Source organism: Saccopteryx bilineata, chromosome 2 (genome assembly GCF_036850765.1).
Source record: "Saccopteryx bilineata isolate mSacBil1 chromosome 2, mSacBil1_pri_phased_curated, whole genome shotgun sequence".
In the NCBI taxonomy this organism is placed as follows: domain Eukaryota; kingdom Metazoa; phylum Chordata; class Mammalia; order Chiroptera; family Emballonuridae; genus Saccopteryx; species Saccopteryx bilineata.
In genome coordinates this window covers 245,973,003-245,990,048 of record NC_089491.1, presented here as the reverse complement: position 1 = coordinate 245,990,048, position 17,046 = coordinate 245,973,003, and positions in this window count along the sequence as shown.

Genomic DNA, 17,046 nt, shown 5'->3' with positions numbered 1-17,046 from the left:
AATGAATGCCTTCTCCAATGTAGCAATTCATCTGGGGAAGCTACCCACCACTTCGCTTAACTGCTGGATTGGCTCAAAACATTTTTGGAATGCTTCTCTCTGCCAGTCAGACCCCTGTGTAAAAGACATTTACAGGAAATGAAGTCACCAATTTTTTCTTCATTTATCATGGATTGTTATTCATCCTGAACAAGTGAATGAGTTATTGTTTTCAAAATAGAGCAACAGATAAGAAGAAAGCCACAACACTAACACTGTTTTACCATTCTCCAGTCAAGTACTACTCGACTACCCGGAACTCCTTCCAGATGTGCTCAGAGAAGCACTTGTTGGCAACTTGGCCAGTAGTCACTTTCTAAATGGGGAAGTGTACTGGCTCTGAGGGACAGTGTGTATTAGTCATAGGAGGTAAGGGATAGTGACATTCACAAAAACAAAGGAGATCAGAAATAGAATTACAAATATCTAGAGCATTCTTTTTTAAAAAAAGGTTTAAAAACACTAGCTTTAATGAGGGAGACCAGGGTGGTGTGTAACAAGGCTAATGTGAGAGTGAGGCCCTAGTTCAGGGAGTAGTACTTCCCTGGAGAGCTCTCAAGAACCATTGTTTAGAGAAAAATTTGCTGTGACTGTGAGTACCCTAACGAAGCACTTCACTGAGATTTCCAAGGCCAACAATGTTGATACTCTTAACTAGTCACTACTAGCTAGATCTGTGAGTTTATGAGAAAGAAGTCAGTGTGGTGGCGTGAAAGAGGGAAAGTCCTTGAACAGGAAGCTAAGCAGCCAGAAGGGCTCTGGGCCTTGGAGCTCTTGCCGGGGACTTTTCCAATGAATGAAGACCTGCATCTCCAATTTCATCTCCAGCCAAGCTAGCTCTGCTGGTAAGTAAGCCGTAGACCAACCCCTGGCCACAGTTGCCATCTTTCCTGCAAATGCATCACTACTACCTAGAGAAGCCTGAAGGCCTTTGTCGTTCAGAGAAGGCTGAAGTATAATTTCTTCATTTTTAAATTTGGATATTTTTATTTATTTTTTATTTTATTTTATTTTTTCTTTTAAAGGTTTTTTTTTATTTATTTATCCATTTTTATTAGAGAGAGAGAGATTGGAAAGAGACAGAGAGAACAGGGGGAGGAGCAGGAAGCATCAACTCCCATATGTGCCTTGACCAGGCAAGCCCAGGGTTTTGAACCGGCAACCTCAGCATTCCAGGTTGAGGCTTTATCCACTGCGCCACCACAGGTCAGGCTGGATATTTTTAAATCCACAGGAAAATTGAAGAAATAATATAACAAATACCCATGTATCTCCTCACCTACATTCACCAATTAACAAGTTCTTCTCATACCCATCTTCCTTTACTCTCTATTTATATACTTCCTGTCCTTCAGCTAAACCTTCCACAAGAAGGCTTCCCACATCGTGACATTACAGCATTAAAATTTTAAGTTTGCATCTTCCAAGGACAAGACCGTTCTCCATAATTATTACACCTAAGCAAATCGACATGAATACAATATCATTAACACAAGTCTGTTGGGGTTCAGAATGAGTCACCCCAAGATGTGCCTCAGTGGTGTGTGAATTATTTTGAGTTAAAGGCAAACTTCTATCCCCCTCCACTCCTTAACTATCCGGATGAATTTGAATTAGGAGCCTTGCTTATAATAAGTGATTACAGAAACCCTGGTCAGATAGTTCTGTTGGTTAAAGCATCATCTCAATATGCAAAGGATGCAGGTTCGATCCCCGGTCAGGGCCCATATAGGAACAGATAGATGTTTCTGTCTGTCTGTCTTTCTCTCCCTAGACTTCTTACTGAAATTAATAAATAAAAAATTTTAAAAAGATCAAAGATAACCTTTTTAAACCTAACTATACGGCAGCTCAAACCCCTCGGTAGTGAACACGTGCTCTCCCTGCAGTGACTTGGGAGGCCCCACAGTGCACTCTCTCGTCTGTAGCTAAGGATGTCTTATGTACCCATCTTTCCTTTTTGTCTCTGAGCACCTCATGTATGTGATGTTTCTGACTGTCTCATTATGTGACGTGCATATAATTAATTTCATTTTCTCTTGTCAATCTGTCTCTTCTTCATTTGATTATTTGGTCAGCCGAAAGAATCAGAGGAGAGAAAAGAGGATTTTTCCCTTTCTTCAAAAGTCCATTGTCAAATTTCCCAAACTGTCCTTTATAGTGGATTTTCTTTTTTAATCCAGAACCCGATCAAGGTCTATAATATACTATATATAAAAACTCCACTGCCTCATTCTGATGTTCATTGTACCGGGTCCCTTAGCAAGCCTTGGCTAGTTGTTCTGTAGAACGTCCTACATCCTGGATAAATGACCATTTCCTCAGGATTAGATTCAGGTGACATTTCCGACAAAAGCACCACATTGGCTATACTGCGTACCTTCCATGGAACCTCCTCTCAGGAATCCCAAGTAAGGCCACCGGACAATTGGCAATGCCAAGGTCAAGTTCTTCCTCAAGGTGGAGACCACCGTATCTCTCCATTGTAACGACATGTTTTCCCCTCTATAGTTAATAATCTGGGAGGTGATACTTTTGTCATTTGGAAGTGGGAGAGGGATACGTTCAAATTAGATTTGGCTGTGGGATCTCTTTCAAGCTTGCTCCTGCGTCCTTTTCATATAATCCCACTTATCTTGTGGCAATTCCCTAAGGGGTGGCACAAGGTGTTCCAGGCCACACTTGTGCTTCTCCTGCCTCTGACCTGGGATCAGAATCCCTCCCATGGTACCCTGATCATTTTAAGAGAAAAAAGTAATGAGAAGTCAAAATCTACTTGCTAAATGTGCTCCCAACTGCAGTTTTAAATCAATGCATTTCTAAGCCTCTGCTATCCTGTCCTGGGATTACCGAGACATGAGGGCAAACAGTAACCCTGCAAGACTCCAAAGGACTGTTCAACTTTCTTCCTCAGGAAATCTCTACTCTGAAGCTGAGGGCTGACCTAAGCCTTCACATGGCTTAGTCAAAAGATTTGCCTATACTGCTTTAATGAACTGGCCCTACCCTCACAAAACTACCACGTGTCTGCTGATGGTCCTTGGCACCAATTCAACGCCAAGAGGAATCTCAGATTGGGGTGTGGTGAAGAAAGTACAAAACAGCTCAGTTGTGATACAGCCCAGCTGTGAAAACAGCATGTCTGTGAGGCGGCCTTGAGGCCTCATGGCCCTGAGGCCAGGCTTTCTCTGACTGGACAGCTCTGCTCAGCGCCTCGATGGCCTGCTCTGCTCTGTGCTGGTCTTTTCTGCTCTGTGCTGATCTGCTCTGCTATGTGCTGGTCTGCTTTGTACCACAAGACCTTTTCAGTGTTTTAGCAGAGCCAGGGAGACACAATATTCAGTCTTAGATAGAAAGGAAATGTTCTCTCTTTGATCCAGAGGCTTATATGAACAGAGGTCCCTGCCCTGGTCTCTGATGGGTTTATCCTCATGCAGATGAGGACTTCAAACCATCACAGTTGGATTGGTCCAAAAGGCACTGTCCTGATTGGTCAGAATAAAAGTGCTCTGATTGGCTGGAACTGTGCAGCTCATTGAATGCATAGCCTCAGTCTTATTGGTTGAAATAGGATTCCTGGGACTCCTTTACTAGGCTGCCTTAGATGGCAGAGACACCTACCCACAGGCAACGCAGCACAGAGGCAGGCTGTTCTACTGGCTTCTTTGTGAAGGACAGTTTGTGTGAGAGAACTCTGTGCAGAAATGGCTGCTAGGTTCTGTTTTGTAAAGTTTGAGCCTAGTTAGCCACCAGGACCCCTTCTTAGTAAGTGTCCTTTTCTTTCCTCAGGTGCCACACAAGTCATAAGACATTTTGGGACCCAGCCCAAAAAGAGAGAAAAATATTACTAGAAGAGTTTTCACCCTGGTCAGGTAGCTCAGTTGGTTGGAGCATTTTCCCAATCCACCAAAGTCATGGGTTTGATCATTAGGGCACATACAAGAATCAATCAATGGCCCTGGCTGGTTAGCTCAGTGGTAAAGCGTCAGCCCAGCATGTGGAAGTCCCAGGTTCAATTCCTGATCAGGGCACACAGGAGAAGCACCCATCTGTTTCTCCACCCTTCTCCCTGTCCTTTCTCTCTGTCTCTCTCTTCCCCTCCTGCAGCCAAGGCTCCATTGGAGCAACATTGGCCCGGCCACTGAGGATGGCTCCATGGCCTCTGCCTCAGGCACTGGAATGGCTCCTGTGGCAACAGAGCAACGGCCCACATGGGCAGAGCATCGCCCCCTAGAGGGCATGCTAGGAGGATCTCAGTCGGGTGCATGCATGAATCTGTCTCTCTGACTCCCCGCTTCTCACTTCAGAAAAATACAAAAAAAAAAAAAAAAAGAGTCAACCAATGAATACATAAATAAGTGGACCAACATATTGTCTTTCTCTCTCTCTCAAAAATTAGTAACTAAAAATTAAAAGAAAAAAAAGCTTTAATTTATAAAAATCCTAGTTATAAATACTAGTTTACTCTCCTGCATTACTGTATTCTCATGGGCATGTCACACAATCTTGCTAAGCTTCCATCTGTGTGTGTGTGTGTGTGTGTGTGTGTGTGTGTCCCTTAGAAAAATATACTACATGTAACTTCTTCATATTGTTTTATTTTCTTAGAGGGATTATAAGTAAATAAGGCATTATGATTGAAACTGCTTAAAAATTGTAAAGAGCTATGCAAACACTATTACTAAATAGAACAAGGGTGTGTCATTTTAGGTAGGTAACAGTGGGATTGACAATTGCAGTTCAAGAACCAGCTCCGTCATCAGTTCTTTAATTAAAGTCTCTAACAAAGGGGCTGGTTTGGACTTCCATCTCTCCTCTCTTGGCTTCCTTTTACAGGAGCCTCTAACTAATGAGCAGAGCGTGGGCTTTGAGGAGTGGTCTGCAGGCTCTGATCATGCCCACACTGTACACTCAGCCCCAGAGCACCTATAATTGGCCTGGTAGGAGGGCAAGGACTAATGTAAAAGTGGGGGCCTGAATCACCCATCACTTGTCATTTAGAGACTCGTGTTTCCCAAACCTTTCCTCCCACTGAATGCTGGCGATTTGTTTAAATATCACCTCTCCTCCTGGTTCTGGCCAGCCTATCGAAGGAGGGCCAATTTCCCTCTGTGACCTCCACAGGCATCTAGTCCCAGGTGCTCCACTTCCGATGTGCACCGCCTAGGTACAGACTACTTTAAAGAGACTGACTCCAGGGTCACTCACTGTGTTTTATACATCAGAGACATGAATTAAAGATGAAGTCTGTGTAATCACCAAGGAAACAGAGGGAGGGCTCTGAGCCAGTTCAGCCAGCGGGGTGGGAGAGTCTCTTCACCTGGGTTTCAAAATCATGGAGGTGAAGAACATAATTGCACGTGTGCTGTCAGGGCACCTCTTGTCTCAGCTGAAATGCTATTCAATTCAGGTCAACAGACATTTATGAAGCACCTACTGAAAGCCCTATTGCACCTATTGGTGAGGAGTTCATATTCTCTCTAGAGGTTAAGCATTAAGTATAGGACATGCCTTTCATTATGCTTAGTGCTAAGGGGGCACAGAGGACAGTGGTTATAGATTTCACCCATGCAGTATGGACAAAGAAAGCAGGTGAGGTCAGGAAAGACCCTTTAGAGGAGGCCAACGGAAGGAAGAGTTCTAGGCAGAGGGAACAGTATAAAGTGAGGAGAGCAGCCTTTTCCAAAAAGATTGGAAAAGTACACTTTACTTACTTATTTCTTGCCCCTCCCATAATCTTTCTCTTCACTTTAACCCAAATCATGAGGTTGAGAAAGTTTCTCCTGAATCGTGAAGTGCATCCAGCTCTAAGGAACACCAGTGCTCTGGGGCCAGTGATGGCCACTCAAACATATCAGGTCCTGATCTCTGGAAACTGTGAATGTTTCCATATAAAAAATAAATAGGATTTTTTGCCCTGGCCGGAGAGTTTGGTTGGTTAGAGCATCGTCCTGAAGCAGCAGAGGTTGTGGGTTCGATCCCCAGTCAGGGCACAGACAGGAACAGATTAATGTTCCTCTCCCCACCCTCTTTCTCTCACCTCCCCCTTACTCTCTAGCTGAAATCAATAAAATAATTTAAAAAAAAAAGAAAAATAGGATTTTTGCAGATGTAATATAATTAAGGATTTTGAGATGAAGAGATTATCCTAGATTTTTCTGGGTGGGCCCTAATGCAATCACAAGGGCCCTTATAAAAAGAGGCAAAAAAGAAAAAAGAAATTTCAGACACACACACACACAGACGAGAAGGTGATGATAAGACATGGCAGAGACAGATTGAAAGGTGCTGCCTTAAAGATTAGAGTGGGGTGGCCACAAGCCAAAGAATGCTGGCAGCCTCCAGGAACTGGAAGAGCCCAGGAATGGTGTCTTCCCTAGAACCTCTGGAGGGAGGATAGCCCTGCAGTCACCTTGATTTCAGCCCAGGGACACTGATTTTGGGCTTCTGGACTCCAGAACCATGAAAGAATTAATTTCTGTTTTTTTTAAGACACCCTGTTTGTGATCATTTGTTACAACAGCCACAGAACACTAATAACTATCAGATTTATCCAGAGATCAAGCACTTATTTGTTCAGGGGACATTTGAAAGGAAGAGGGAAAGGGAAAGATAATGATCTGCTGTTTGCTTTATTCATCTCGCTTTTTATTTTTCACTTGGTCATCTGGCCACCTGCCCGCAGAGATGAATCCAGTGTCCCACAGGATATTGGCCTACACTGACGGGCTTTGCTCTAGAGAGCCACATGGGTAGAGACTCGTCTTGGAGTTTTGAGATGATAAGTCTGTGTTATTTTCTTCTCTGGCTTTTTCAACAGCACAACTCACTCAGGGCATAAATTTTCAAGCAGATCTACATTAACATTCTCTTCATACATATGCCATGGCCCCAGCTAGCTGGGAGCTTATAATTCATTGAGTATTGTGTCTCTCAGTGACAGATATTTCCTGTGGAGGTAAAAAGGATATAGAAACAGTGCATAATCTCTACTCTTGGGTAATTTAGAATTAATTTGACTATGCCAGAGCACTGATCATCATTTTTACTAAAAATTAAAAAGGAAGAAAAGGAACTAAAATGTTACTATTGATTGCTTCTGTTTAAAGTGATTGTTTTTCCTTTATTTTTTTATGTTACTTCTATGATAAAAATACCTTACACCATTGCTTCTACCATTTTTTAACAGAAATGTTTATACTTTAGAGACAATAAAAAAGTAAAGAAAAAATAAAAGGCAGCATAGTGTTAATTGTCCATGTTCTTTTAGGCTTTTAAAAGCGCTCTGAGAGTTCCTAGTGGCTGGGGGTCTGGGAAGACCTCTAGGAAATTTCAGGACTATAGCTGAGCCTTGAAAAAATAAGGAAGTCTTTTGAGGTGTTACTCTGATTCATCCTTGCGTCTTAGCCTGTTCAGGCTGCTATAACAAAATATCAGAGACTGGGTAGTTAATATACAACAGAAATGTATTTCTTAAATTTCTTTGAAGTCTGAGTTCAGGGTACCAGTATGGTGAGGTGAGGGGTCCTTTTCTGGGTTGGAGGCTTCTCACTGTTTCCTCATATGGTGGAAGGGGTGAGGTTCTCTCTGGGGTCTCTTTTATAAAAGTACAAATCTCATTCATGAGGGCTCCATCCTCATAACCTAATCATCCCCCAAAGACCCTACCTTCTAACACCATCATATTGGAGGGTAGGATTTCAACATATAAATCTGGAGAGACACAAACATTCAGTTCCCAGCATCACGGATTCCAAGTGGTTTGGGATTGCTAACCTAGCCATTGGGTAATAATGGGTTTCCTAACAGAGTGTTAAAGCTGGGTGGTCAACAGCTAAGAAAAATATAACCTATAAGTACATCTGGTCCTGCAGTAACCTAAATTGTCCAACCCTGCTCCAGTATCTGAACCTCCTCTATTTCTCCCAAACCTGTGGTTCTGCCATGCAGATCCTCAGGGATGACTTAATCTCTCCCACATCTGGCCTTTGCACCTGGTATGTTCTCTACCTGGAACATCCTTACTTTCTTCCCGGCTTCAACATCCCTACTATCCCGGTCCTCATCTCATAAACATCTACTCATCTTCCAATGTCCAACTCAAACATCACCTTCTCTGGGGAAATTTTCCCAACCACCCTTACCCAATTGTGCTCCCATAACAACTTAGGCAAATTTCTATGTCTCTCAGTCATTCCGTGTCGTCATGGTCTGATCATTACCATCATTCCTTCTAGACTTCGGATTCCTTGAAGCCACCCCTAGTTTTGAGCTCAATGCCTAGCTAGACTATGTCTTTCTTTCTTTTTTTTTCTTCTGAAGCTGGAAACGGGGAGGCAGTCAGACAGACTCCGCATGCGCCCGACCGGGATCCACCCGGCACGCCCACCAGGGGGCGACGCTCTGCCCCTCCGGGCCGTCGCTCTGTCGCGACCAGAGACACTCTAGCGCCTGGGGCAGAGGCCAAGGAGCCATCCCCAGCGTCCAGGCCATCTTTTGCTCCAATGGAACCTCGGCTGGCTGCAGGCGGGGAAGAGAGAGACAGAGAGGAAGGAGAGGGCGAGGGGTGGAGAAGCAGATGGGCGCCTCTCCTGTGTGCCCTGGCCGGGAATCCGACCCAGGACTTCCGCACGCGAGGCCGACGCTCTACCACTGTGCCAACCGGCCAGGGCCTATGTCTTTCATTACTGTAAAAGGGAAGAAGGAGGGAGGAAGAAAAAAATTTTGTTTGTCTTCTACTTGTGAGTCACCAGATAATCTGATGAGTTTAGTAAAGGTTACTTCAATGCCAGATTTGTTACAACCTCTTTCATCCACGTGTCTTCAAACACTCTTGACCTGGGGATGCAAACAGCCAGGTGGTTCATTTAATAGCACATCCAAATAAATTAGCCACTGAAAGAAGTTGCCTTTTAAAATATTTTAATCAATTAAGGTTCATTATAATGTTCCCTGAAGATAGATTCTGATGTCTTAGTTTTTAATGACAGTTTCAGCATTTAGCATTGTGTGACTTTGGGCAAATGACATCATCCCTCTGCACATCAACAGGCTTATCTCTCTGAACATCTTATGAACATCACTAAATTGTCCACAGATATATCTGCCTGACAGTACTGCTGATGGTATGAAATAACAATATGTGACAGACCCAACCTAGAAATGACCTCTCAACATGTGTTTGTTGTTTTCTCTCCAAGGATCAGCATGAACGGGTTGTCGGGGGGTAGGAAAACTAGGGAAGGAGTATGAAAACTGGCAGGTGCCAACACGTACTCTTCAGTCACTGAGCACTCCCTGTGTGCTCTGTGCTTTCTGTGAGTGAACCAACTTCTTTAATTCGCATAGCAACCCTTTAAGATTAGGTTCTGAGAGAGTCCGGAACGCCATCTCTTTTTTTTAATTTAAAATTTTAAAATGTTTTTATTGAGGTAACTGGTTAATAACATTCAATAAATTTCAGGCAGACAATAATATAATTTGATATCCATATACATTATCGCATACTCACCACCAAAAGTCTAGTTTCTCTCCATTTCCAGATATTTGGACCCTTTCACCCACTTTTCCCTTCCCCTGTCTCCCTTCCCCTCTGGCAACCACCATCCTGTTGCCTGTTGCCTAAATCCAGGAGTTTGTGTTTTGTTATGTTTAGTTCATTACTTTTTTTATATTCCACACATGAGTGAAATCACACGGGAGATCTTGTCCTTTTTTTGTCTGATTTAATTTACTTAGGCTAATACCCTCAAGATCATCCATGTTGTCGTAAATGGCAATATTTAACCTTTTTATGACTGAATAATATTACATTAGATAGATAGATAGATAGATAGATAGATAGATCACTTCCTTTTTGATTGATAAACTTTTTTTTTCTCGTTACAGTTTAAATTCAATATCATTCTGTATTAGCTTCAGATGTGAAGGATAATAATTAGACAATTGTATACTTTACAGAGTGGTCTTCTCGATGTTACAGGTACCCTCCTGGCCTAAACATAGTTATTACAATATATTAACGATATTCCCTATGCTGTAACTGACGTCTTCGTGACTAGTCTGTAACTATGAATTTGTACTGTTGAATCCCTTCACCTTTTCCAGCCACCTCCCCTCAGATGCCCTCCCTTTTTTTTTTTTTTTTTTTTCATTTTTCTGAAGCTGGAAACAGGGAGAGACAGTCAGACAGACTCCCGCATGCGCCCGACCGGGATCCACCCGGCACGCCCACCAGGGGCGTCGCTCTGCCCACCAGGGGGCGATGCTCTGCCCATCCTGGGCATCGCCATGTTGCGACCAGAGCCACTCTAGCGCCTGAGGCAGAGGCCACAGAGCCATCCCCAGCGCCCGGGCCATCTTTGCTCCAATGGAGCCTCGGCTGCGGGAGGGGAGGAGAGAGACAGAGAGGAAAGCGCGGCGGAGGGGTGGAGAAGCAAATGGGCGCTTCTCCTGTGTGCCCTGGCCGGAATCGAACCCGGGTCCTCCGCACGCTAGGCCGACGCTTTACCGCTGAGCCAACCGGCCAGGGCCAGATGCCCTCCCTTTTGTAAATCATCAGTCTGTTGTCTGTATCTATGTCTATTTTTTGTTGTTGTTGGCTTATTTTCTTTATTAGATTCCATGTATAAGTGAAATCATATGGTATTTGTCTTTCTCTAGCTGTCTTATTTCATGTAACACAATACTCTCTGGGTCCATTCTGCTTTCAGAAATGGTACAATTTCATTCCTTTTTACGGCTGAGTAGTATTCCATGGTGTATATATATCACAGCTTTTTTGTCTTCCAGTCTACTGATGAGCATGTCTCATTTTTAAATTTTATCTGTTTAGTAGTGTGTGTCTGACTCCTCACCCCCTTCTTTTATGCACATATACCTCTCAGGGTCAGGGGGAAAACCTAAGGAAGCATTTGCCAATTTTCATGGTGTAAATACTCCCACCATGGCTGATTTCCATCTATTAATGGTATAACAACTTACTCTGGTGTAGGGTTAATGATGGACATAGCCCTACTACACCTCCTGGCAGATGGCCCAGGGCCCAGGGGCTGTCCACTCTTGAGAGTGTGTTGCGTTCTGCAAAGGAACAAACAGATCTTGAAGAAGTCTTCCCATTCCCTGAGTCCCAGCACGTATGCTCCTTGCCTTTGGCTTTTTGCCACTTTTGTTTAACTGCTTTCTAAGCCAGACTACCTGTGTGGCCAGTGTGGATCCTCACTGACTGGCCACTGCCAGTGCTGTCCCCGTATGTAAGTAATAAAGGCTATGTCTGCTTCATCTGGTCCTTGTGTGGTTTCTTTAAAGTATTGAGACAGATAGACATACCTGGTCTTGATCTCCTATGTTGCACTCCAGGTAGTCCTGAAAATTTAACAATAAACTCTCAATAGCTTATTGAGCTGGCTCTGGCATGGCCACTGCCTGTCTGAATTCTCCCCTCTCGCTGAGCTCACGTTTCCTGGCCTTCTTCTTACTTCCTCAAGTATTCCCACCTTATGGCTTTTGTATTTGCTGTGTTCTCTTCCTAAACTCTATTCCTCCACATCTTCATTTGGTGGCTTTCTTCTTATTATTCTGATCTTAGCTCTGATGTCACACCTCTATACAGGTGACCTTCCCTACCTCCTTTTTCCCTTCCCTGCTAAAGGAACTCGACAGCCTCTGTCACATGTTAGCACATCACTATTTATAGCACTTATCATTGTATGGCATTTATATTTACTCATTTAATGCATATGTCTCTCTCCTGGAGCATAAGCTTCTTGGGAACTGGGACATTATCCTGTTAATTTTTGTATTCTCGCCACATAGTAGATGCTCAGTGAATAATTATTGACTGAGCAAATTTGTTTACCATCACATAACCAATAAGGAAGAAAGCAGAAGTCAAACATAGAGCCCATACTCTTGAACTCTCTAACTGTATCACTTCAAATTATCCTCAGGGGGCTTGTAGAAAAGTCTGGAATGCAGAATAGTTATGGAAACAGAGACAGCTACATTACAAAAAGATCCATTCTGTGCTGCTATTGGGACAATAAGTTGGTGTAACTACTTTGGAAAACATTTCTGCATGACCTTCTAAGTTGATGATAACCCAACAATTCTCCTCCTAGGATATATCCAAGTGTTATTCTTGCATACACACAGCTGGGGACATGTAAAGAATGTTTCTAGCAGTAGAATTATAAAAGCAACACCTTGGAACTAATTCAAGCATAAACTAACAAGAAAGTAGACTATTATACAACAGGGAAACCCATGTTACCCAATATTCAGCAGTATGGATGTACCTTAGCTGTATACTATTGAGCAAAAACAGTAAATCCCCCAAATTACAAACAACATGCTCTTTTATGATACTAAAAACATCTTTTGAAAAGTGAGTATATTTATTAGGACTACTTATAAATTCAATAAAAATTATATGAAAAGGAAAACAGGGAATAATGAATGTAGGATACAGGAGGAAGGTAGCTGAGGTGTGTAAAGGCAGGGGCCTTGTTGGCCAGGGGAATGGTCGGTCATCAGGGAAGATACAGTTATTGTCAGGTCCTAACTTCTGTTCCAAGTAAAAGGTTTGTGTGTGCTTATTGTATCATTAAATAAGCAATTTTAGCTAAATAACTAACCATATGTGAAGTGTAATTAATCTAATTCTGCTGTACAAGGTCTAACTAAACAAAAAATGTCTGAACAACGGTCATGAGAACAGGAAGGTGAGTAGTGTACAGAGGGGGGAAACAAAACAGAACCAGTTTCACTAAAGCCCTCAGGAAGCATACGGCACCTTGCTTGGTACTTTCATATTTGTGATTCACTTAATTATCACAAAAACCCTATGAGGTAAGTATTGTTTCCATTTTAAAGATGAGAAACTGAGGTAAATTATTTTGCTTACTTTCCCAAATATATAACTTAATCCTAGAATAGGACTTTTCATAAAATGTGGTTAAACATTCTCAGGGGTACCTGAACGGAGGAGGCAGCCATTGGCACTTTTACTATTTTAATTTCCAGAATGTAGATGGAAGAAATATCACTGGCCAGAGTGTTATTCCACCTGTGGCTTGGCATAACAAAATCTTCCTTCTTTGTATAGGTTATAAGCTATTTGTGTTTACATTCTATATCATGCATGTTTTAGAAAAATATACCTAATATCAGTGTACACAGTTCCACGAAGATTCATTAAAATACATTTTCTAGAAATTTAAGGTAAACCTACATTTGAAAAAAGAAATATTAGAAAATTATCTTGCAACCTCTGAGACCACTCTACATTTTGTTTCAGGTCTTTAAAATATCGTTTATTTTTAAAAAGTTAATGTGCCTAATAGGAAACTGAAAAACACAAGAGGCAGAGAAAAAAGTCACCCATAATCACAAGCTGTTGACAGTCTGATATGTCCTTCTAGCTCCTGTGTGTATCTACACAACTAAGCTTCTACTTTTATGTAATTAAGATTGTAGCCCTGGCTGGGTAGCTCAGTTGGTTAGAGCATCATCCTGATATGCCAAGAGTACAGGTTCAATCCCCGGTCAGGGCACATGCAAGAGTCAACCAAGGAATGCATAAATAAGTGGAACAGCAAGTCGATGTCTCTCTCTCTTTTTCCTCTCTCCCTTTCTCTCTCTCTAAAAATAAATCAATAAAAAATTTTTAGAAATTGTATAGTTATATATCATGCTTTTTCCACACATCATAAATATTTACCATTTCGAAGTCCCAATGGTATATTTTGATAACTAAGAATATACTATGCCAACTTAATCTAGAAGGAGAAAATATATAATTCTGCCTTTCTTGGTGACAAAAAACTCATAAAAGACAAAAAAAAAATAGGAATAGTTTTCTAGTTAAAGATATTGGCCTCTAGATAAAGTTACAATTAAAATGCCCCCTAGATAAAGTTACAATTAAAATGTTGCATTTCCTTTTGTTCAATTAAGAATGAGACATAAAGCAACAGAGAACACAAAGTATAATGCTTCCAAGAGAATTCATTATCTGATCATTTAAAATATTAGCAAGCATCCTGGTTGGATAGCTCTCTTGGTTAGAAGCATAGAGGTTGCTGGTTCAATCCCCAGTCAGGGCACATACAGGAACAGATTGATGTTCCTGTCTCTCTCTCTCTCTTTCTTCTTTTCTGGCTAAAATCAATAAGTAAGAATTTTAAAAAATATATTAGCAAGGAAGCAAGTTTCCATTGAATTACTTAACATACTATTCCCATAGTGTAACGAAAGAAAATGCACACACATCCATGCTAACACGAACATGTAAATACAAACACGTCCACATACCTCCCTGGCCCTGAACTTGCTCCTGCCTCTGCTGTCGACCTACTGAGCAATCCTGAGGTCCAACTCTCAGAGATGGCATTGTTTCCATTCTCTTAAATCAAGGGGTTTTTGTCCTTGTTGTTTTCTTCATATCTAAGTTTTTATATCTAATTCTATTCTAGTTCTTAGAAATAAAATTTCCCCTTAGGCTGCCCATACGTTTCCTTTTGTATTAAAAGAAAAAAAAAAAGAAAGTTGTGTGAGAAGAGGAAAAAATAATTTTTTAGCTGGTACTGTTTATTTCACAACTCTTCTATTGTTATGTGGCAAGTCAGGGACACAGACGCTGGGGTGATGAGGTCTTTACAAGGAGGAAACACGGACAATGGAGTGTCTCCTATAAGGATTCTAGAACAGACCCACTGCGACTTTTGTTCAGAGATGGGTGAAAAGAAATAAAAATAGATCCCCTCCCTCCTCTTTTATTTTATTAAAGATTTTCTTTATTAGTGCTGGCCGGTTTGCTCAGTGGATAGAGTGTCAGCCCAGGGAATGAATGTCCCAAGTTCAATCCCCAGTTAGGGCACACAGGAGAAGCAACTATCTGCTTCCCTTCCCCCCCCCCTTCATTTCTTTTTCCCCTCCCGCAGCCAGTGGCTCGATTGGTTTGAACAATGGCTTCAAACGCTGAGGATAGCTCAGTTGGTCTGAGCATTGACCCTAACCTAAGCGGGGGTTGCTGGGTGGATCACGGCCAGGGTGCTTGCAGGAGTCTGTTTCGTTATCTCCCTCCTCTCACACAGAAAAAAACAACAACAACACCTCTTTTATTTGTTGATTTTAGAGAGAGAGGGAGTAAGAAGTATCAATCTGTAGTATTTTCACTTTAGTTATTCATTGATTGCTTTTTGTATGTACCTTGACTGGACAAGCCCAGAATTTTGAACTGACCATCTCAGCACTCCAGATGGCTTTATCCATTGTGCCACTACAGGGAAACATCTTAATTTTTCAAACTGTGTGAAAAATATAAGCCATTTATTGGTTTGGGGTCATGCTCCAAACTTTGCTTCAGCTTTAGATTTTCCTACTGTGTCATATGGCTTCACAAACAACCCATCAACAATCAGATAAATGCTACTGCATACTTCCTACATGCCGAGTACTATACTAAGTCCTAGGGACAAATTTCAGACTGCAAAAACAGTCACCAATCTTCAGGCCTTTAAATCTGTTATAATTGAGCCTCAGGAGAGGGTAGGAATAATATGACTTATTTTTTTTAATTTTTATTTTTTGACTTTTGAAAGAGAGACAGGAGAACAAGAAGGGAGAGAGAAGAGGAGGGAGGAGAAAGAGTGAGAAGCACCAACTCAAGTTGCTTCACTTTAGTTGTTTATTGAGTGCCTGTCCTACGTACCTTGACCAGGAGGCTCAAGCTGAGTCAGTGACTCCTTGCTCAAGCCAGTAACCTCTGGGCTCAAACCAGTGACCTTGGGCTTCAAGCCAGTGACTTTTGCGCTCAAGCCAGAGATCTTGGATTCATGCCAATGATCCCATGCAAGCCAGTGACCTTGAGTTTTTGAACCAGGGACCTCAGCATCCCAGGTCTATGGTGTATCCACTGCGCCACCACCAGTCAGGCTGACATGACTATTTTTTAAATATAATTTAGGTTTAATTGACAGAAAACATTGTGCAAGTTTACTGTTCAGCATATTGATGCATTCATACTGCAACATAACTGCTATTGTAGCATTCTGGGGCCCATCATTATAATTTCTTCTAATGATGGGATCGACTCCTGGTGTAGAAGACTCCTCCCTCATTCCCCAGCCCACCTCTCATGTGTCATTCCATTCCCAACCACCTCTTCCCCCTCTCACCCATCCCACTCCATTCCACGCTACTTTTCTTGTTATTAAATTGTGGTCTTTCAAAACTAAACCAGGCATTAAAGATAATCCAGTGTAGTGTTTTTCAAAATTTCTTTTGATTCTCATCTTCCCACAAAAAACCATACATAAAGCTGACAAAATATACCTGCTCGGAAAGGAGGAGAAACCAGATGTGTCACCCACTCAGTGTTCATGTCAGTTACCCCTCCCCAGCCTGTAAAGAGTCCCAAGAATCCCTTGGTAAAGTCCTAGGAATTTCCAGCCTCAGCCACCCCCCTCATTTGGCAAATGAGGAAGCTGAGAGCCAAAGAGGGACAGAGGACATATTTAAGTCAGAGACAACACCTAGGCGTCCCATTTCCCAGTTCCGGAGCCTTCTCATGCTATTTCCCTTCTTTCCTTACCACAGGGTTTCAAAATCTTCTGGTTATGAGGAATCCCCTTGAAGTCTAGGGGCTAGAGTCGCTCCCAGTGATTCAAAAACCACCTTCACTTGCCAAGGCAACATTCCATTTCTCAAGACTGGAGACACCCCGTGGGTTCACTACCTGCTGTTCCTGCAGCCCTTTGATCTTTTGTCAAGGGCAGAAGGAAGAAAGAAATGACAGAGAAGGACACACTGCAGAAACTATGAGTTCCGTTAACTGGGTCCATCCTGCGCACCCCTGTGCTCATTCCAGAAAGGCTAACACAATGAGAAAAGGGGCTGGAGACTGTGAAGGGGACGCAAAGTGAATCCTGGCAGGAGCATTGGTGCAGGGGTCCATGGTGATTTGTTTTCTCTTCTGAGGAAGCAGCCTGTGTCTGAACTGTCAGC